Raw genomic sequence first — 22477 nt, forward strand, 5'->3', positions numbered from 1 at the left:
GTCCATTTGGATATAACTAGTGGTTTGTAGCCCTACTTCGAGCTACCCTCAAGTGGTCTATCACCAGCACCTGTAATCGACCGCGAAAAGAGTTGGCCGAAGCCGGAGCTCTAGTTGATCGCACCGTTTAGCAGAGAAGGCCATCTCGGTGGAATAATGACCATCGTTTGTATGAAGCATACTTTGAGTCTCTGAGGGTGGTTGCTGTGATGTTCGATGAATGACTGAGTGTACGCCAGGAACCACTAGATGTCAATGTTTAAACATTTTATCAAACACAATTATCACAGTAGGAGGTGTACTGAGATGACGACGAAGCCATATAAAAGAACAGTTATTGCACTATCCGATGACTAGGCTCACCATGACTATAGCAGGACCCTTCCAGTAAGTTAAACGTTGCTGTGGCCACATAGTGAGTTAATGAATGGTTGAAAAGCAATTTGGCCGAAGCTTTGCTGTTGCGTGAACGTAAGAAACAACTTGGTGAAAAAACTGAAGAAGAAAAATTGTCCACCAGCATAATTTTGTTTTATTGGAGTTTTTGTGTTTCCCGTTCATTTCCCTGAACAACTCTGCAAGAAATAAGTTACTATGGTGCTACCCAGACCGACAAACCCTCTGAAGGTTGGTCGGGAGGGTAGCAAACACAATGTCGGCTGAAGTGGATATTTCTGTTCAATCTCTAATTGTTTCCGGCCATGGTTGGCCAGTTGTTTACGAAACATTACGAAATGTTTATTCAAGCACTCAAACCCACTATTGCACGAAATGTTTATTCAAGCACTCAAACCCACTCTTGTTCGAAATGTTTATTCAAACACTCAAACCTACTCATGTTGTGAGCACATAACTTTTTTTTGAAAATGCATCTCGCGACCCTCGATTTTTACTTCGATTCCGAACTCCGGAAAGCAAGCGCAGATCATGACATAAGACTGTTATGTAGGCCCGTGAGCAAACGAAATCGGCCATCGTCACGATTATTTGCCTATAAGAGCCTGTCAACCCCCATGTTAGCTGATTCGTGGGGATCGATGTTGTCATGATTTGCTCTGTTAACCCTTCGATAAGACAATAGAACTATTGGAATTTAGGCTTAGGTACGAGCAGGCTTTGTTCAAAGACAATAGCAAAGGTTAGGGGCAAAGTAACGTTATGAGTGCTATATGTACTCTACATTCCTCGGGTGATGAATCGAAGTCGACCCAAGAGTTACGAACCAATGCCAGCACAGAGACTATCTGCAAAATGACAATCCTCGTATTAGTGGCCATTAGGTAATGACAATTCTTTGTTGTTGTTGTAATCTTGATTAAGGTAAGATCAGAGAGGTTCAATCACGATTATTTTCAGTTTTGCGGGCGGACGGAAAAGGTCGGATGGAGAAAACGTAGCCGCCTTCTTATAGTCTTTTTAGATCTCAAAGGAATAGAATGAATATGGCCATTACCGTTGTTTGATAAAAACAGCTACAACTATCCTGTTATTGTTCTTAATATTCCCTCCATCATGTCCATAACATTGTCTCTGAGAACAAAATAAATAAGTTTGCAGCAATTTTTGGAGGACTATACCCTTTCAGAGCTGGACACTCGATGCGATGTATACAGCGGGTATAGCTTTCAAAACGGGTTGGGTCTCATTTAGGTACGTGATATCAACCAAACGAAATAAAGATGCCCGTTTTGTCCGTTTTTGAGGGGATTTGAGGACAGTCACGTACATTGTGTAACTATTTGCATCAGATTTTGTTTTGCCTTGGAGATGTTCCCCAGGCAGTTGATCATCATAGAATCACGCTTAACGATGCATTTTATGGCATGATATTACGCTGACCTGCGCGCAGATAGCGGGATGATTTGCCAAAGCGGTGATAAACCTAGATTTACAAGGCTGATTGTGTAGTCAGGGAGAGTTTCGGGATGATACCAGTTAAGTAGCGCGGCAGCAGTCCATCCTTCTAATGGACTTTTTGATCTCAGTCATTGTCACATGTCCTTTAGTCTGCATCTGCAACTTCTGGTTTCAAATGATTTCGCTCTGTGGACCTCTCGTTAGGGTTTATGACGTCCATGATGTCTAGACATTAAGAGGAGTTTCTTAGTGGTCGTCGTAGTCATCGTAATCATGTATGGTGTCGTTTATAATTTGGATGTTTGTCATCACAAAAACACAACAACTGTTATAAAAATCCAACATGGCCTTTAGCGGTCTTCGGAGGCACTGTAATAGAATTGCTAAGTGACTCAGTCTTCAGCAAGAGACAAGGTGACCATCACCAACTCCTCAATGTTTCTTCGAAGGGGTCGTCGGTGTGTTTTTCTTGTCCCCTTCCCCTAAGTACCCAGAGCACTCTCCCCCCAAAGTACCTTGAATAATTTTCGGCGTGCTCATATCTTGCTGCTTGTGTAAGGCCAAAGGGAATTGGGCTTACCGGAATAAGATGAAAAAGATGTGATAACACTTGCTATCAGTAAAAGGATTGACTCCCGTAGGGGTCAGAATAGGTACTTTAAGTGCCATAAATATAGCAAATGCCATCAATAGAGACATTGACAAATTGGTAGAAGAGCTAGTTTTGCTTACCCGTCAACAGTAAATGTCTTTATTCACAGTAAGATGCTGATCCCCAATGGGCTCAAAGGTCGCAAATATACTGGAAGGTTACGACCAGCAGAGTTGACAGATGCACTGAGGTGTCAAAGTGTGTCCATCCAAGGTACTTTAAGGGCCAGGGAACGGCTTATTCCAGAGCAGCCCCACTGGAGCTTTTCCAGAGCAGCCCCACTGGATTTCGTGCTCAATCTTGGAAACGGAAAATGGCCGATTTATTTGTTTACCATATCCATCTCCTTTTTGGAACCTGGAAAAACTGAGATAAATCCATGTAACACTGTCCTTAAGCTCTGTGCTCACAAGGATGTATTGGATGATAGGCCGTATGAATTAACTGCGTCTAATTTACGTTATAATAGGGAAAGTATGGAGTTGAGGCCCATTTGTCAGCTTATTTTTAGATCGGCGCCTCAAGGTTTGGTGCTAAATCATGCCAAGATTGGAAATAGGATGTTATCCAATTAGGGTATAAACGGCCATAAAATAAAAGTTAAGGCTGTATGACTGGTAGATACAATTTTCAAAATGAGTTCATCTGCCCAAGGCACTTTAAGAGAAGGTAAAGCGTAATATCATGCCATAAAATGCATCCTTAAGCGTGATTCTATGATGATCAACTACCCGGGGAACATCTCCAAGGCAAAACAAAATCTGATGCAAAAAGTTACACAATTTACGTGACTGTCCTCAAATCCCCTCAGAGAGAAGGTAAAGCTTGTGACTCAAGCGGTTCGTATACTCTGGCACACCGCATCTCGTGGTTGTACATTTCTTCTTCTTCTTCTTCTTCTTCTTCTTCTTCTTCTTCTCGGCAGACCAGATAACCAGATAACCAGATAACCAGATAAAGCCATATATATTAGTGCCTTTTCGTACAATACAGTTAAAACATGGCGTGATATGAATAAAGTCTAGCAATTGCTTTTACTTCAGTTTTGTACATAAAGGCCCAGTGTAAATGTACATGGAGTTTTAGATAAAAGCTTTTGCTAGTCTTTATTCATATCACCCATTGTGTGGCTAGACAAACCTGTAACAGAGTTAGAATAATGGAACACAGCGAAAGACATCGTAACCAAATTAGACGGCCAACATCAAAATGGATAGGGGCCGGCAAAATGATTGGTTGACGAATAATATCCAACGAAATCCCTTCGCTGTCTTCAAATCATCCAATTACATCCCTTGGCTGAATTCAAATACATTTAGGTCCGATTTTCCTAATATGTATCATATAGAACGAACATTTGGCGTCCAAAATCTCATTATTTGTGCAACCGATATTTCCGTCCTGTAAGAGTCAACTAACGCTTAAGTGAATTACAGATGCTATCGGCGGCGATATGGGTTTTGATGTATTTTGTTGCGATTGTTATTCATGCTGTGGTGTTGCTGTCCGCCCGAGAGACAGGTTTGGAAATCGTCTGGTAATGTGTTTGGAATTAGATTAATGTCAGGTTGTCTTGTGGTATAAGATTGCCTAAATATGTCATCTGGACCGTGAATATTTTGACATTCTCTAGTAGGCGCTGGTTGAAGTATGAGATGGTACAGGGCCACAACTCTCGGGAAGATGTTATGTACATGTAAAATGGCCCTAACTTGTTTCCAAAGCCGGAACTCATTAAAGGCCTACGCCATCCATTCAAAATTTGAAATTTGAAATCGAATTTGAGATTTTTCAATTGATATGTAAGTATGCACTGAATATAAATTTTAACATTACTGCTGTGCACATCGTTCTACCTGCACTGTATACCGGTTAATTTTCATCACGTTTACACGTCTGGTTACTGTACTGTGGCAGTATTTACCCCGTTTTCTAGAGCCACAGGGACCAGGGCAACATGTACAATGAACACCAACGGCGAGGCCCTATAAGAACGTCTTGAATATTGCTTTCTAACGGTACCATTTCTGTCAAAATGTAATCTATTCTCGGACAGAATATTTCCGTTTTTGATTTACCGCCCTAAAGGGTTCTTTGGACGTTTAATCCCCAGTACCACTATCAAGTATGGATAGAGAATCCATACATGGGTCTATCAACGTGATAACCAGCACGAGTCAGATCAGGGTCGCCTTTCGATATTAATATAACTTGACAGTCAGTCAGAAGGAGTGGAGGAAATTTAATTAAATTTCTTTTTATTGAGTTTGAGAAAATGCCTGCCGCGTGAAAAAGCTTCGTGTAACTGGTATCGTACAACAGCCTCTCGTTCGTTCTACTACATCCTCGCATAGACACAGTGGCTAAAGGTACCGGTTTGCCTTAGAAAAATACGTGCTTACCTTGAGAGGATATGACGACACAAAAGAAACAGACAAAAGATTAGTCCATTTTGAGGAGCGGTAGGCCCGGCATTTATTATTGTTATCCGATTGTACCCTCCAGTACTGTAATGGGAGGGTCTTGTTTCTATTGTGTTGCAAAAGTAAACCAATACCTTTACCTGCCGTGATAGGCCTTTTGGTTCCTTCTCAAATACGTTCTCACAAAGCCTATACTCGGAATCTTGTAATTAAAGAATCATAGCTGGATTTTGCTGAGCTTCCAACGTGAATCATCGCTTAATGACGTTTAGGATTTGAATCAAGCAGTGGCATTGGACAACATGCTGCGCTTTTGAAAATCTTCGGCAGAAATCTGTTTAGAAATCTGTAATTTGATGGGAATGTCTACTTTGATGTTCGTCCTGGGGATGGCTGCAGTCAGTAGAAATAAGATGGCTTTTTAAAGAATTTGAAGTTATTAGGTTCTTGGCGGTGAAAAGAGTCTGGATTCTGGTACTAGTGGGATTTAGATGGGATAATACGACGCGGAACTAAAGAAATTACGGCACAAAATAAATTTGGAAGTACGAACAAATGAATACGAAATACAGAAAAAGGGATACAAAATACAGACGCATGTGTATGAATATGAAGTACAGACAAATGAAGCGAAATATTAACAAGTGAACAGGAAATACATGACAAATAGATAGGAAAATATACGAATCTGACTGTCAGAAAAAAATCTATTATGTTCAAGCCCGTTTGCCATATGGACAAAAAAACCTATAATACCATCGTTTTTAAGCACCCATTGTGAATATTTTTTTCATAAACGCAATAGATTTTTCTTTGGAATATCTGTTTTCGATGACGACTTATGACTTTTTTCCAATAGTTAATACTGGAGCATATTGTGAGCTTATATTTCCCGTCTCATGACGCCGGCATTTCAAGTGAAAGGCTGATCTCCTTCCGAGGCTATTTGGGTACTGTGACCTTAAGCCACACTTGATCACAGAAATCCTGTCTGGGTTTTTTCAAAATTCTTGATCCTCTCAAGATGCTGCCATGGGATACTAGTATGTGAACAACAGCATTCTAAATTTAGATGATTATCTGTAGGGCTTAAGAAAACTTCCCTGACCTCATTTCAGAACAGGAAATAAGCTGCATGGCGATCACGGCTGAATACATCTTTACCCACGACGTATTGACGCTGCTCAGCTTCCAGGCAACGCACGTATGGGCGGAGGTTACGGCGGCAATACCGCTGGAAGTTCAGCAAGGGAAGAATAAGGCCATAATGTAAAACCGTGATGGTGTGGAAAATATACCGCTATCGAACCGTGTGTCTGGTTTTTTATATAAAAAAGACATGAGTTGAAATACTTCTGAAGAGTACCCTTTGTATGATTGAGCTAATCCACACAAAAGCACCAGAGTGCATTCACTATCCATCTATGCTTTCTGCAGCAATTTCCCAGTTACTGGTCGCTGCGGTTTAAACAGACGTACCAATGTCAATAGTAGACCTAGAGACTCACGGACCTGAGAGAATTAGTCCACAGCTAAATAAATTGTTTGGTCGTGTAAAGGCTTTATTGTCTAAACTCAATAACTTGCAGGATTTATATAGAGATGGGAATATTTGAAAGGGAGCATATTCTCTAAGTAGACGAACAGACAACGGAGTTTGGATGCATTAGAACCAGCTGATATCAACGCTTTGTTAATGACAATGCCCTGAGCGAAAATGTTGAAGGATCCATACTCCCCGTGGTTATCCCGCATGTGCGGTCATGCTGTAGAACAACTCCATATAACCACGACAAGGCACTGGACATCCAGACAAAACAAAACATTGGTAACGGACGCTACGTTATATTTCCACTGAGGGAAAAGAACATGTTGATGGCATATGGCACTCTCCCTGTGATAATTTGAAGGATCCAGACTCCTCGTGGCAACCTCGCTAGCCTAGCCATCTACACAAGAGCAAGACGATGAAGTTAGATGGAGATGGCCACAAAAAGGCATTGAGCCATGATGCAAAACGAATTGCTGTCAGGGATCTTATGTTATATCTCCATGGTGGAAAGAACAATTGGATAACATATGGTTTGCTGCAATCATTCTATGATCCAGACTCCTCGCGTTGACTCGCTTGGCTAGCCGTCGTCACAAGAACAAGTCGATGCAAAGGAGATTACCACAAAAGGCAATGACCCATGCGTCAAGACGAAAAAATGGTCAGGTCTCTCATGTTACATTTTCATGGCGGAAAAGAACATTTTGATTACATTACATATGGTTCTGTGCTATCATTCAAGGATCCAGCCTCAATGAGGTGACTGAATATACCTGAAGGCCTATATACCAGTGTATGCGAGTATCTCAGAGTATTTTTAGCCATTCCTCCGATTATCCGTGTTGTTAATGACATGTTCCTGTGCGACCATCTAAAATATCCAGACTCCCTGAGGTGACCGAGCTTGGCTAGCCAACTGCGGAAGAACAAGTCGATATGAGATCGAGTGAGATAGTCCAGACAAGGTAATTAGCCGTCAGTCAAAAAGACATCATGATCAGGGAAGTACGTTATATTTCCATGGCAGAAAATGACACATTTATGACATGGCATTCAGTGACCATTTGATCTCTCCTGGGTGATTCTTTGCGCAAGAACTAGCCGATAGGTGGAGTGAAATGGTCATAAAAAGGTGATGGGCCATCATGATCAGACAGAAAGAAAGAAGGGAAGTCACATTTTGTGACTGATTGGCGCTCCTACTTTCTTAAAAACAATCAGCCACTTCACATCACTGCACTGTAACCGACGCCAACAAAACGCAACAAGCCTTTTTATATCAAACCTCTGTGACACACTCCCTCAGACACTTTATACCTCTGTGTGATCTCAGTTTAACCGATGAAAGACTTTCAGGAAGAATGAAATCGTAATGAAAGTAATCCTACGTATCATGAAGGTCATGGTACATAGCAGCTTCTTGTTGTTTCGAACTTCGTTAGCATGTTAATGAAAAAGATCCACAGGAAAGAGAGGTGTACGCAAACAAGGAGGTTCTAGTTAGTTATAATGCCCGTAGATAAAGAGGCGCAGGTGAATTCGTGGGGGTCTAATTGAATGCGGTGGGTCTCTAACTAGTTAATCAGGTGTAATCTCGCTGTTCCCTAGTTTTTTTCACCATCTTCGAAAAAAATCGCTAACATGGTTGAAGCCAATTAGGCCATATCGTCAAAAGGCGGCGCTGCCGACCAGTTTTCTGCGAGCCTGTTGTGGGAGGACCCGACACCTACACGTCTACCGCGACCGTATGATAGTTTTTGGCCTCCGGGGTCGGGAGCAAATGTTGGCGAGAGAGATTAGTCTGCATGAGTGCAGCGACCTAGGTGTTACTTATGTAGAGAGGAAAGAAAGGGAATAATATTTTTCCGTAGGCTATATGCGAAATAGATGGTTGTTGGACTTTAAATGTAGATGGGTATAACTACGTACTGTCCTAAAGACATGGCATACCTAGCTGCCTGCTTGTGTAATGTATTGAGTAAGAATAGTGTTTAAAGTCAATCTCAGTGGTACTGCCGGCCTTGGCGTTCAGTTATGCAGAATCAACATCAAAGAAGTGGGGCAGGATCCCACACTCTTACTGCATGGTGACGCCGCCTAGTTTTCTGACGGCGATGTTTCTTCTGGTCACGGAAATGGATTAACCATGCTGTCCCTTTAAATGACCAATGGATACAAGACGTTACTACATGTAGATCACAGCTGAAGCGAATACATTCTGGTCGATCAATCGATTTCCAACACCCTCGACCCCGACACGTTCGCTGTTAAAAAAGGATCACAACTTGGCCATCAACTCGACCGTATGATTGTTTTTGTGCCTCCGGGATCGGGAGCCAACATTGGCGAAAGAAGTTATTCTGCACCAGTGAGGTGGCAAAGGTGTTAATTGATAAATAAAGCAGGGACAATTTGCCCTGCTGCAAGCTTGGAGTGATCAATACTGCTGTAAATCAGTACCTCTCTAATATTGGCTTTTTATAGCGCTTATCAACAAACCAGGGTCTGTTACAAAAGCGCTTCGCGTAATACTGAGAATGGTATCGAAATACAAGCTTCACTTAACCAGTCTGAGATTGCTTTTTAAATCAAAGTCTCCTCTAACCCCTTCTTTCAAAATTTATTGAACTTTAAATATTTTCAGCGTATGACTACATGTACTAAGGTCGGACACACAGTAATCAGTGTCGGAATTGATGGCAAGGAACTCGAGACGAAGGCGTGATGAAGTTGTAAAATCAGTATGTTCTTATAAAACATGGCTAGTATCGAATTTCAAGCTTCACCCAACTGTCGCCAAAATGTCCTCTGTACGGATCCTCACTAATGGCAAAAACATTCCCCCTGGTTCCGCTTCAAACAGCTTCTGGGATGACATGGCTAATGCACACTCGAATCGGAATTCGTGCCAAATTTATCATCGGAAACAATATGACAAGGTGTCTAAGATGGAGGAAATGTACGGATAATACCGTAATGTTTTATATATCGTTTTAACCCTCGAAGGAGTACGTGTATTATATAACTAGATTACATTTCTTATAAATAGCTCAGCGGCATTTGAGGAGATGAAAATCTGCTTGCCATTACATGTTTTCTAATATTCACACTGCCATCATACATGTCATGTACTTCTCATCATACATGTCATACACAGTAGTTACGCTGTCACACAATCTTTTAGGTTCCTTGTAAAAGATTGACCAGCAATGTCACAGTAATCAAAACAGTGTAAGCATAACTGTAGTGGATATGTTTAAAATGTTGCAAAAGCTTCAACCAGAAAACGATATAATATCCCAGCTCTTGTATCAATCCATTAAACTCTGCTTTATCTTTACCAGTATTGAGATTCTGACACATGTTAAACACAAAATCTTCCGATCACTAAAAAGAATCTACTTGGCAGTGTCACGCGTGATTGAAATAAACTTCCGATGCGACTGATCCGTGCCTCGGGTATGATCAATCACCTTGATGTTACGCGTGACACCGTCACAATGACTTTATTCCACAGTTAACTGCAATTAAATGCATGGGTCGGATTCCCAGGGAGTCATTCTTGAGAAAGAGACGTCTATTCGGTTCTATTCCCAATCGTAGCATTTTTTAAAGTAGAATTTGGGTAATATCTTGTTTTCAAGTCAGAATCTGATTGACTTGTAAGACACCGTCCGTTTCAAAGAGACGAAGGGGTAGAAAGGTGTCTTGGCTCCTATGGTGAGGTACGTTAAGGGTGAACTCCTTAACACTTCTACACATTGTACTGAGCAAGAAATTATAAATGGAAAACAAGAAACGTCTCAAGTCGGAAAGAAATATTCCAATTACAAATTGGAATAAATTGGGAAGTAGAGTAGCTGTGCCATTGATAAAAGACGACCACGTAACAGCGTAATGGCTCTTGTGGGACCTCATTTATATTCAGCACGCGACAGTACCATTCATTGACATTACAGAACATGTTGATTGTCTCATGAAACAAACGGTTCAGCTAAAATGTGGGAAAAAGCCAAGGCATCTCGCCAGGTTTTTGGCAATTGACAGCTCCATCAGAGTGTGGTTTGGTGAGGCAACAAATACCGACAGTGTGGAATCTGTCCTGAAACATCTTAAACTAAAAATCGAAATGTCATTTCGACTTCGACTGCAAGCATGCGGTTGCCTAACTGTAATTGCTGCCACATGAAAGAGGCGCAGTGCATTATACACTATACCCAGTGGTACATTAACCATGAATAGAATGATTACTAGTATCAAGCCTCCCAAAATAGGTCAGTAGAGATCAAAGGTACATGCTGAATAGGGTTACTGAGGTGTGAGCCAAACACTCAGAGTGACCTTCAGTGTGAATACAAATTAGCTCACTCAATTAGGTCACCCTATCAACCCCATTCAAAGTAGGCCTTTGATCTTCACTGCCTTATTTTGGGAGGCCCTGGTATTTTTCACAAGTTTTCTAGAAATCCGACCTTTTAGGAAAAAGTCGGACTTTAGTCAGATAAATCAGGAAAGTTAGAGAGACCGTTAGGAAGTCGGAAAAACCTCCTACCAGTGACACTGGCACGTTGTATGTCCATTCATTTGGTTCTAGCCATTAGGTAATGAATATGCCTAGTTGGTAATCTCGAAAGTGACAAGAAGTCTCGCATTTAATTCACATCAGTTTTTGATCAAGATTCTGCGTGGGTTCACCATGAAGCACATTGCCACCAGACTACACATTGGACACGTATATATTCCATCTAGAAGTAGTTTGCATAGATTTGGGTTTGAGGAAAATAATAATGTGTTACCCCACCTTGCAAGCACGTTGTTTCTCCATTCGTTTAGTTCCAGCTATAAGGTAATGAACATTTTGGTAATCCTAAAATTGATGGCAAATACCTATCGTTCTTTTTTCGTATTAAGTATTAACAATGCTTCTGTTAGGATTCAAGGATAGAGTTCAGGAAAGGTCCATCCGCAGACTACATATCAGACATGGAATCATTAGGATTTGATCCTAGTTTTACCTTGTAAAGGAATCACAACAGTTTCGTCGTCAGTCTGACAAAGCTTGTTGTCACGCCAGCACCCGGCACCCTTCATCTGTACGTGTTAGTGCAATATCAGATATACTCTATAAAGCACATTTAATGTTAATACATTGAGTTTCGTTGATGACGGACAAGGGCGTCAAAGGAACTTACCAACAAGTTCGAACTTGTTTCAATAGGTCTAAGGATAGATCGTCATTTCAATTGTCAGACTTTTAATTGTCCAGCACACCGACTTCTTCGTGTGTGCACTTGAGATTGTAACCAAGTCAGTCTACCTTCTATTTACAGTCTCAACGTTGATAAGTTGAACAATCAACACATACCCATGTATTGGAACACTCTCGAAGTAGTCCTAGGAATTATCTCTATGGGCTTCACATCTCGCAGTTCCTTTCACATTCAACACAACTTATTCATACACGAAAACACAGTTCTCAAACTCCTTAACACTATCTATAGAAAGTCAACTTCAAAGCCTTTGTCCTCGGTCTGAAAACTCTATTTTTATCAAGTACATTCCACAGCATCACAAAGTCAGACAAAACATCGAGTTGGCTGCGGACAACATCATCAAAGTTGCATGCGACCAAGTCATAAGACGATTCAAAGCCAAAGTTATATATATCTTGAGATAGAATATGAATCAAAGCCTTTACATTTGTTTTTCAAAAGCCCAGCTTGCTTGCCTCTTCGCGTACGCAATCGAGAACATTATCCTGACGCCTTCCGCCCACCAGCCCTGCCACATTAAGACTTTCGGGGTATATAACCTGGCATCAAAAGGACTTGGATGCCCTTTTGACATTTGGAGCAATGGTATGCTGTATCCCCTGGCTTTCTATGAGATTAAGCTTTTGGGGAGGAAAAATGTTGTAACATAGTAAAAAGTACATGTAGCTGAAGCTTTCGAATCCCAATAATATCTGCTTGTGTTCGACTTTGGAGTTTGGTAAGGATTTATACTGTACAAAAGCTGTATGTAACTCGTTTTGGGGGAAAATGGGGCCTAGTGTGTTGCAGCTATGCTTATAAAAAAAGATCGAGGTGGCTTTCTGTATCTTATGAAATGTAACATTTACTTCAATTACATGTGCACAATGTATTTAGGAAATGGGAACGTACAATTGATACAGAGCCTTCCAACGGATGGATGTGTCAATAAGGTTGGGCGTTGCAGATGTGCTAACTGTAGATTTTAAATCTCTCTGTGCCTGTTTTTTTTGGTTTTTTTTAGTCCAATATTGATTGATTTTTATCATTATATGTATTAATTTTTAGGGACCCCCTATTATGGGTCTATGATCCCTCTGGGTGTCCCTATTGAGTGCCATCATTGTGTTCCTTCGTTTGTATGTATTTTTATTGTTTATGTTCTGTACTCTTGTATAATTGGTGCTCAATAAACCTACATTAAATTAAATTAAATTAAATTATAAGTTTCCACTAAAAAATATTTCAAGTATTTATTGAATCTCATGCCGATCTCTCTTGTATATTTCCAGATGACCTGATATAAGATATTTCACTGGTGTACCCTGAAGGACAATCTGTAATCCGCATCACCCAGTTAATGTACAATGGGTAAACCCCTGTATTGATCCATGTGCAGAATATTGCACCAGATGGAATAATTACCTAAGTAAGTATGTTTCTATTTGTGTGTGTATTGGTTTCTCGTGGCATATCGTAACATCAGGTTTGCTCTACTGTTGTTGGTGTAGCAGGTTGGCAATACCATAAGCCGGAGGATTTGCCAGTAGATTTAGGGATTGAAAGTTTGAGGTTGTGTTACGCCGCCATTATTTAAGAAGCAAGATGAATGGCATCTTCTCTTAAGAGACGTTTTGTTTTAGTTTTGTTAAGTGGATACTTGTGATTGCTGTATACGTTGGAGAAACTTTGTTGAAGAGACTTTACTTGGAGTTTTCAGAGAATGGAAATGGAGGTACTGGTTGTACTTGCTCATGCCTTTGAGGAGGATTATATATGATAGAGTAACTTCAGGATACACTGCGGTTGTTTCCGAGTTTCGTGACAAAAGTCAATAGAAATTCAAATTGTGTAAAACGTTGACCAAACGTTGTTCCGGGGGCATTATTTGATTTCAGTGTAGAGAAATGCTTTTTTGTTTCTTCAAGACTGTTGTTTTAAGAATAACTTTTTATTGTTGTGCCTGTTTTGCTCGGTGGATAAGTCAAATTGAGTAAGTGATCGGGCTTTGCACTGACATTCGATACCAGAAATATTATTTTTGGATAATTTGTGGTGTTTAGAATAGTCTTTTGACAGAAATGGATAAAACAATTCTGACTTCGGATAAATAATACCTTGAAAGGTAAGCTTTATGTAATATTTTTCTGAATTTGGTTCACTTTTTTGGGGACACCCGAGGTATTCCACATCTTGATTAACTAACATATTGATAATATTAATAAACAAAGCAATCTCAATGCCAATCCTTTCAATGTTTTCCGATGATCTTTTCAAAAATTTATAAGATAAACAATATCTGTTATTCGGAATTCTTTTGAAAGTGATGTGTTAAATTCAACCATACCAATAACTAATTACCTATTATTGACAAAGTGTATCAATAATTGATCTTTTAAAATTGGTTTGAAGAATAGATCGTGAGGTAAAAGCTGTGCTGAATACTTTCAATCTGGAAATAGATATTTGGTTTGCATTGGAACTGGGCTACAGTTACACTAAAAAAGTAGTCATTATCATAGCAACTGAGATTTTATTTGCATAGACTATGAGATCAATTTGGTAGAAATACTATTCAGCACATGTAATGTCGATATAAATTGATTATCTAAAAATTAATGAAGGGCCAATAAAAATTGCAAAGAGCTACATTTATTGATGTTTAACATGGCCACCTAGCAGCCATTTTGAAATATGTCTTCTATCCTCTCAATAACGAATAAACAGACTTAATCATTTCCCATGACGCTGGAGAAAATCTTTGTTGGCACATTTCTATATCTTTATTTATTTCTTAAGCAGATGCAGAAATTGAAAATCGTTCCATTTGCGAAGGTTTAAGTTACATTGTGAAGCAATCATGTGCGTAAGATTTACAGAATAAAATGTGCATGCACAGAGCTCATTTCAGTCCTGCTACTGTCAACAGAATGTTTTGTGGGATGAATGGCATTAATCAAGAACTTGAATGATTAATCATGGTGATGGATAAGTTAGACTTCAAATTACATTTCTCCTCAGTAGCGCTTGTTGAATGCCGTCCTGATGAGCCTTTGGGTTGGTGTACAAGAATACGCCAGACTCTTGATGATGCAGTTTATAGAAAATGGCAGAATTGTTCGGTGGTGAATTCAAACTATCAGTCGGATATCAAGAACGTATTCGAGTAAATTATTTTGATAAAGTCATAAATAATATTCATTCGCAGAGGAAAAAAATCACGAAAAATATTTTTTGATTTGGAAAAATCGAAAGAAATTTTCTAATCAGCCTTAATGAAAATAACGAATTTCAAATTTGAATATTTTTCAAAAATTTTCATGAGTCACAAAAATGAAGAGGCGCAAAATGTTGATACAGTACATGTACACGATTATGATATTGATTTCAATGGCTTTGCACTAAAAAACCAGCTGTGACCAAGTACTATAGAATCATCCGTCTGGATCACTTGGCTGTCCTGGGAAATTTATGGAAACAACTTTTGATACTATTCAAAGCTGCCTATCTAAAATGAAATCTTAAAGTTTCCTCCAGGCAAAGATGAATCTTTATGACCATGGCCAGCTGTTCAAAACAAATCTGTCACGAGCTTGCTAGGCATAAAACTGCAATTAACTGTAGAATTGCCCACTTGTGAATTAACTTCATTTCAACAACTTGATTCTGTAATCTTCCTCATCAGATTTCTTTAGTGAACTCATAACGCACTGGAGAAAAAACTGTGAGTGGCTGGATTGTTGATTACAGTTGCAACGCGTTTTCTTTTGGAGAATAACTACATTTTCTAAACTATGGCGAACCTTTTCTGAGAGACATTCTTCGAATCTTCTTCAGCATTCGGACTTGTCGAGATGCACGCTAGACAGTGAGTCCGTGGTTCTACAACATTGGTTTGACGGAAAAGTTTAGTAGAGACTAACATTAACTGATAAACAGTTTTCTACAAAGTTAAACGTTGATTTTGATGTCATCGTACAGGTATAACATACTTTCTTCCTATACTTTCAGGCTTCTTTACCAGTAACCTTAACGCGAGCCTTCACGAGGAGACAGACACAGGTATGAGATCATAACGCATATTCTAGTGAAAGGTACAATAATATTATATATCCGTAGAAATTCCTGTTGTGGCTGGAGTAAGTTACTAAGAGGTTAAAAGTTTAGGTTGTTCCTAGAAACCACTGGAAGCCACACGAGTAGGATACTACCGTAGAGTAGCCCATTCTCGATTCGTAAGAAAAGGATACTCACGCTGCTGGAGTACTATACAAATATTACAATCATATTGCACCTTAAGTTCGTTCTAGAGTGGAATACTTGTACTACAGAGTGCCAACTCATACAAGGTCCACTTCAAAGTGCACAAACTTTGTAGGATATCACAGTTGCACGCCGAAGGACCTTACAACAGAAACGATTTAACAGATACATTGGCAAACCATCACTGTATTTTGTTTTAATGGACTGCCTGAAGAGGGAACCGTGCCTGTCATGAAGTGGTTTTGATAAACTTCACTTCAGCACTTTTGGATTTTTTTTACAAATTGACAGGTTTTTCAAATACACACTGTATGATTTGAAGAACACTTCAAATCGGCTGTTTCAGTGGCAATAACTTCTCACGGATGAGAAAAATGTTAATTTGTTGAACAAACGTGATATTAGCTTGAGTGTTGTCATAAATGCAATCTTTGCTGTCAACAAGATGATACTCGGAGAGAAATAAATGCTTCGGATGGAATTATTTTTTAATGATAACAACGATATGTTTACAGTGTTCAAATCTAGTAAAATATAAACAGATAAGGACCCGGAGTGCATGAATATTAGAGTATTTGATAATCATAATTGGAGAGTCTTGTATAAACAACTGAATATAAAGTAAGGCATTACAACTGGATATAGTTAGGTATTGATTAGTTTCGATAGTTTGGAATACTTTCGGGAAAAGTGTTAAAGATCTGGATTATGTCAGCAAGGACTTGAATATTATTACATGTAGGAAGAAATGGGCGAATAAGGATTAAAGGATATTTATTCACTTGGAACTGCACATCAACTTCTATGTATCTGGCATAAAAAGATACAGAGCATTCGTATCATCATATGAATTTGTGACGATATTCATTTTGAGCACTATAGTGAAGGATCCGAGTCATTTCCAACTTGATATCAATTTTAGATTAAGGATATTCGTCACTTGGATCTTAACATTATATTCAATACGGATTTATGGATGGTATTCAGGAGCCCGATATCCAATTGTACCTCTAGGATACTAAAGGATAGAATATCACAACTTGGAATAACGAATAAGAAGAAGTTCCTCCGATTTTTGCCTCGAACACGTATGAATATATTCCCAAGGAGACTCAGCCAAGAAACAGGTTTTGCCTCATAGAATTCATGATCCAAATCTGAGAGTACCGAGCTACCCTTCTACATAAAGATATCACATTCATAAATCTCTGAATCAATCAATGTAATGAAATTGTCACCATTATAAAGGAATATCTGTGTTCTTATTAACAACATAAGTATCACCAGAGGTTTCAATTCAATTTGCCTTCAGACGGCCTTCGTCACTAGAGACTTCAAAGGAACACCCAAGGTCATTCAGAGATGTACTACAAGATTACAGTTGTAACGAATCGACTCTAATGTGATTAAACATAGAAAACCTTCAATTAACGGAATTGTAATTTACTCTAAGGTTGTCAGTTGACAATTCTTTCCAGTAATGAACGTTCGGGGATAGCTTCCACGTGACGAGATGGCAATGTAATCGGATACCGCTGAGGATTTATCTTGAAAGATTTGATTACGGGGAAGAAGACGAGGATTAATAGCAAATACAGAGTCAATTGGAAGGTTAGTACAGGTTCAATCATCATGTAAGGGCCAGTGTGTTGCTTGGCTTCTTTGGGTCGATATCTGATATGCTTAGTCCAGTCTATAATAGAATCGATTATGACGCTAATGGTACCATCAGAAAGAGCTCACCAAGACCTTTCCAATGAATGGTCATGTCAGTAGGTTTGCAATGGTACCATTAGACCCGTTAGAAAGAGCTCATGGAACGTGGAACTAAATGTTCACAATTGGTTATTCGTCATTCGTCAGAGATTGGCGAAACCTCAATTCTGCTAGCATCTTTAAACCACCGCGACACTGTATAGTACCCCCAGGTATATGGCCCGGCTTAACCCGCCGGCCATGAGGGAATTCCTTTATGGCCCAGTGGTCGGCGCGTTGGCCCCAGAGTGGAAGTTAAGCAACGTTGAGCGCGGTCAACCTTTTGGATCGGTGACCGGCGCGTACAATGCATCTGGCAGACCTTCCCACGCGATGCGAGCTCTGGATTTGTAGTTTGGTACTGAGACGCATGAAGCGTTAAGTAGGATCGAGGACGATCCATCTTTGTCCGAAGGGGGGAATGATGTATAGTACCCCCAGGTATATGGCCCGGCTTAACCCGCCGGCCATGAGGGAATTCCTTTATGGCCCAGTGGTTGGCGCGTTGGCCCCAGAGTGGAAGTTAAGCAACGTTGAGCGCGGTCAACCTTTGGATCGGTGACCGGCGCGTACAATACAGACACAACTAGACTACGTGTACTCTTTATTTCATTATGAGATTCATGTTTGGCATTGGTACCATGACTAACATACAGGTACTTCAAAGGAAAAAAATTCTTACATGTCGTCTTGTCGGCTTTACAAATACACATGAAAACAGGTATTCGCAAAGGTAACGAAGATAATGTTACTGATGGGGAAAGTTGTTTCTGTTGATGATTACACCTGTTGATAACTGAACAACCATTAGACATGTCCGAAATGGTTAATTTGAGGGATAGGCTATTTTGTGTTGTTAATTACATGTGCACTAGTTGATCACATCAACTACCAATAGGGAAGTGAACATCTTGTTGTAGATATGTTTAAAAGATTGAAGGTTTCGCCGTGAGTTAACTATTTTAATTTTGATCCCACCTGAAAAGATCTCACAGCCAACTACTGAAAATAAACAAAATGCATTCAGCTACTATTGTGATAATAGAAAGACATAAGAAATCAACATTACCACTGCTGAGTTGAAATTTTGTAAGTGATTGGTAGACTCACTTTGACAGGTGTTAACTAATGATACCTTGGGAGCTTCTTTCGTTTGGGTAGGATTTGCTTCTTAAACCTACACGTGTCTTGTCATCAATTACTTCCATGCAGACATATTCATGATATAGGGCGAAAATGATGTTCAAACAGCCATTAAAGTAACGTGTGGGATAATTTACTGCACCAGCCCCCTCGTCTCGTTGTAAATTAGACTTGAATTATGTTCTTAGAGAAACTACACGTGATACGTATTACGTATGTCTAAAGGACATTAGTGTCCTGGTGGTTGTCCCTGGTTGTGACATCACCGATAGGTTGTCCCAGCATTTTGTATACTCCCGTTATAATTATCAATAAATAAAGCGATATGAATCTTGTGCGACACCCTAATTCAGTATATTCCTGACAGTGACAGAACCTGAACTGCATGATGGGAGACACTCATCATGGGTTCGTAGCGTTGCCATCACCTGACATATGTTGTTATTTAGAAATATTGCCTTGGGCGTCTGAGAGCAGAGGCAAGGTTGACGTTAATCCCTGGTCTGTGGCAGAATATGATGATAAACTTGTATTTCCCCACAGAAGTATTAGTCTAACTTCGAGTTGGGATGGGTATAATGACTTGGTCAGAGTTACTGACATACATGATGTAAAAATGGTTTTATCTCTGTTAAGCGCCGCTGACAATTTATTTTTAAGCGGCGCTATATAAATCTTTATTATTATTATTATTATGATTGTGGGAAGCAAAGAAACCAGTAATATTATATTCAATGAGTTGTCTCCTCCTTGTTATGCAATGTAAATAAATCGTAGTCAAAATCATTTCAAACTAATGACACCTTTTTTCAACTAAAAACTTTCCCTCCATCCCCCAAAGGGGAATAGTTGACATTTGATATTCCACGCTGGTTCAAAAAAGAATTCTAATTTTGAAGTCACTCAAATGTTTAGTAAGTTTCGAATAACAACCTGAGGCTTCCGTTGAAGCAACAAAGACCTTCTTCGCGTGTGAAATCGAAAGCCTTTTGGTCTTTTGACGGTGTAAGCCGTGTGAAGGTTTGAAATGTCGTCGGATAGAATGCCCGGGAAATCCCAGGTGAGGCTACGAAATGATACTCTTGCGTTTGCTTCCTAAAGTCAGAGTTTTTTAGGGGAATCTAAATAATGAGGGTTTTTTTGCACCAAATAATGAACAATTGGTATGTGTAACGTCGCTTTGCCTAAAAAACTCCACCCGTTGATCTTTTCCATATACCCGTGTGTATTCGAAGAAGGAAAAAGCTGTACACGAAAGAGTTAGTGCACGCAGAGGATCTGAAATGTCAATGGGATATACATGTAGTAAAGGCCCCTACCATGGCGCCTAACTCGTAGCCTTAAAAACGGGTACACTTTGGAAGAGACGAGATAACAACTCGTCTTCAAACAAGAAAAAACTTGTTGACGTACACACAAGAAGTATCGAGGAACAGAGCATTCTATCCATTTATAAGAAATAAGTTCATGGTGGTCTGAAATGCTATTCAAGAGGTTCGTGTTTGGTGAGCTACCCTTTTTATCTTGTGAATGGTAGAAATCTGAAACGATGGATTAGTCTTAGGTCGATCCACTGGATCTATACTTTGAGTCTGATGGAAATTAGCTTTATCACACTAAACACTTCAGTTAAGATTGTACACGTTTTTAAGTCTGAATCAATACGCATGTTGTCTGCATGTAACTCAGCATGCACATGTACAGTGACCCACATCGCGGCGCCCGTGCTTTTGCACTAGCTATACAGTTCACTATGCACAACGAACGCCTCACAGCGGCCGATTAAAGATTCCGCGCCTGTAAACCCTTTACAAATTGATTTAAGCAATATGCGTATTAGTTTTAAATGTTAACAGGAGCAATGCTCTGGCAACTACTCCCGAAAAAAATGCGGATTCGGAAGTACACTCGGGGTGCTCAGGCTATAAGCTATATGAAGTCGTGAACTGATAAAAACACACCACGATGAATACAAAATAATAATCAACTTGCCTCCAAAGAATTCCCCAATGGCATATCAACATCTTTTATGCAAAAGGCAGATGTACCGAACACAAAGCTGCCTGGGGACTTCATAAAATATATGCGTAATTTCCTGCGGAGTACCCACCAGGTTGAAACCGGAAATTAACAACATGACTGCCTTAAAAATTTTTGCGAAATCTCTTGATCTTCAAACGAACACTCTGTCGCTTTTTTCAAAGTGCATGTGTATGTTCACCTGCATTCATGTTTTATTTGTTTCATTTGGGGGGGAGGGGGGGAGGTACTGGTAGGGTAGACTTACCAATCCTTGGAATAGCTGAATAACTGGGGTAGGGGATGACGATAAATGAATTACGACTCAAAATTTTATTTAAATGAACCATGAAAATTACAAATTTTTAAATGTTTATATGTAAGTTGGTAATTTCACCGAAGTTCATGAATTCAAAACACAAAAGTAGGTGAAAACGGAAGACAATGTCACATCCTACTGTACAAACTGGTGGTGCAGTGGGACCATTTCCCGCATACATTGCCAAAAAGATGACCAGCTACGGTCCCCCGAAATCCCGTTACAGCATTAAATCAACCCGAGAAACATACCACCACGGCAGAAATGGACAATATTAACGAATGTTAAGTCGGATGAACCCTGCTCCTAAACACTCCCCAGAGGCCTCCCCTTGGCATCTTTTATTCAGAAGACATCGATGGATTTTTATAATTCATGGCAAATCGGATGAAAAGAGTCGGTGATTTCTTATTTTGGGTTCGCAATAGGAAATTAAAAAGCGGTCATTCTCCCCAGGTTTTCTGCCGTTTTTCTTCGATTATCACAGCTTTCTACTTGTGTATAACCAAAGAATAAACAAACATTACTCTTGGTATCCATTTAAGTCTGTCTAAATTCCATCCTGTGATCGACTTATTTAATTTCCTTAATAATATCATCATGAGGAAATTGATAAAGCCCCTGTCAATTGTAATGCGAATATAATAAAATTTCAAAAATTGGGTTTTTGCACAAAAAAAGGTTTTAGTTTTTAGTTAGGCAATCAAGTTTAAAAAGAAAAGTTCGTTTCGTTAAAGCCCGTGTAGCACACTCGCCGCCAACTTCGTCGTTCACAGGCGTTTTTTGCCGCAAGAGTCCTGAACGCCTGAAAAATCACTAGTCTGCTACGAACGGCGTCGGCGAACGCGACTTGCCGCGACTTGCCGCAACTAAACGCCAAACATGTTTGATTTTGACGCGTGTCGCCGCGTTTGAACGCAACAAGAAACAGGGTGTGCTACGGATTGCCGCCTGAATTGGCGTCTGCGGCGAGGCTATGGCCAATCAGTATGCGTTTTGATGTCACATGATTTCAAAATGGCAGCCTAAAGTGGCGGAAAAGAGGCTACTGGACGCCGATTCTGGGCAGGTGTGCTCTGACCGGGATCCACTGGCCGCCAACTTCGGCGTCAAGAGGCGTCAGCTGAATGCTTCTTGTCGCCAAAGTTGGCGGCTAGTGTGCTGCGGGCTTATGCCTTGCTTATCATGTTGCCCTTATTGGAGTCCCCTTTTGGTCACTTGGTCCTTTGATGCGTGCTGGAG

The 22477-nt window shown here is 39.9% G+C and overlaps 1 protein-coding gene across 3 annotated transcripts in view; it reads left to right on the forward strand.

Moving 5' to 3' along the window:
* LOC135502858 (FMRFamide receptor-like) overlaps positions 1-22477 on the forward strand; it is a 113898-nt gene that overhangs the window by 79516 nt on the left and 11905 nt on the right. For all 3 annotated transcript variants that reach the window (XM_064796001.1, XM_064796000.1, XM_064796002.1), the window contains exons 3-4: positions 13029-13165; positions 15748-17610. The gene's annotated coding sequence lies outside the window, so the exon portion shown is untranslated. The remainder of the gene's footprint in view (positions 1-13028; positions 13166-15747; positions 17611-22477) is intronic.

This window comes from Lineus longissimus, chromosome 19 (genome assembly GCF_910592395.1).
Source record: "Lineus longissimus chromosome 19, tnLinLong1.2, whole genome shotgun sequence".
NCBI lineage: Eukaryota > Metazoa > Nemertea > Pilidiophora > Heteronemertea > Lineidae > Lineus > Lineus longissimus.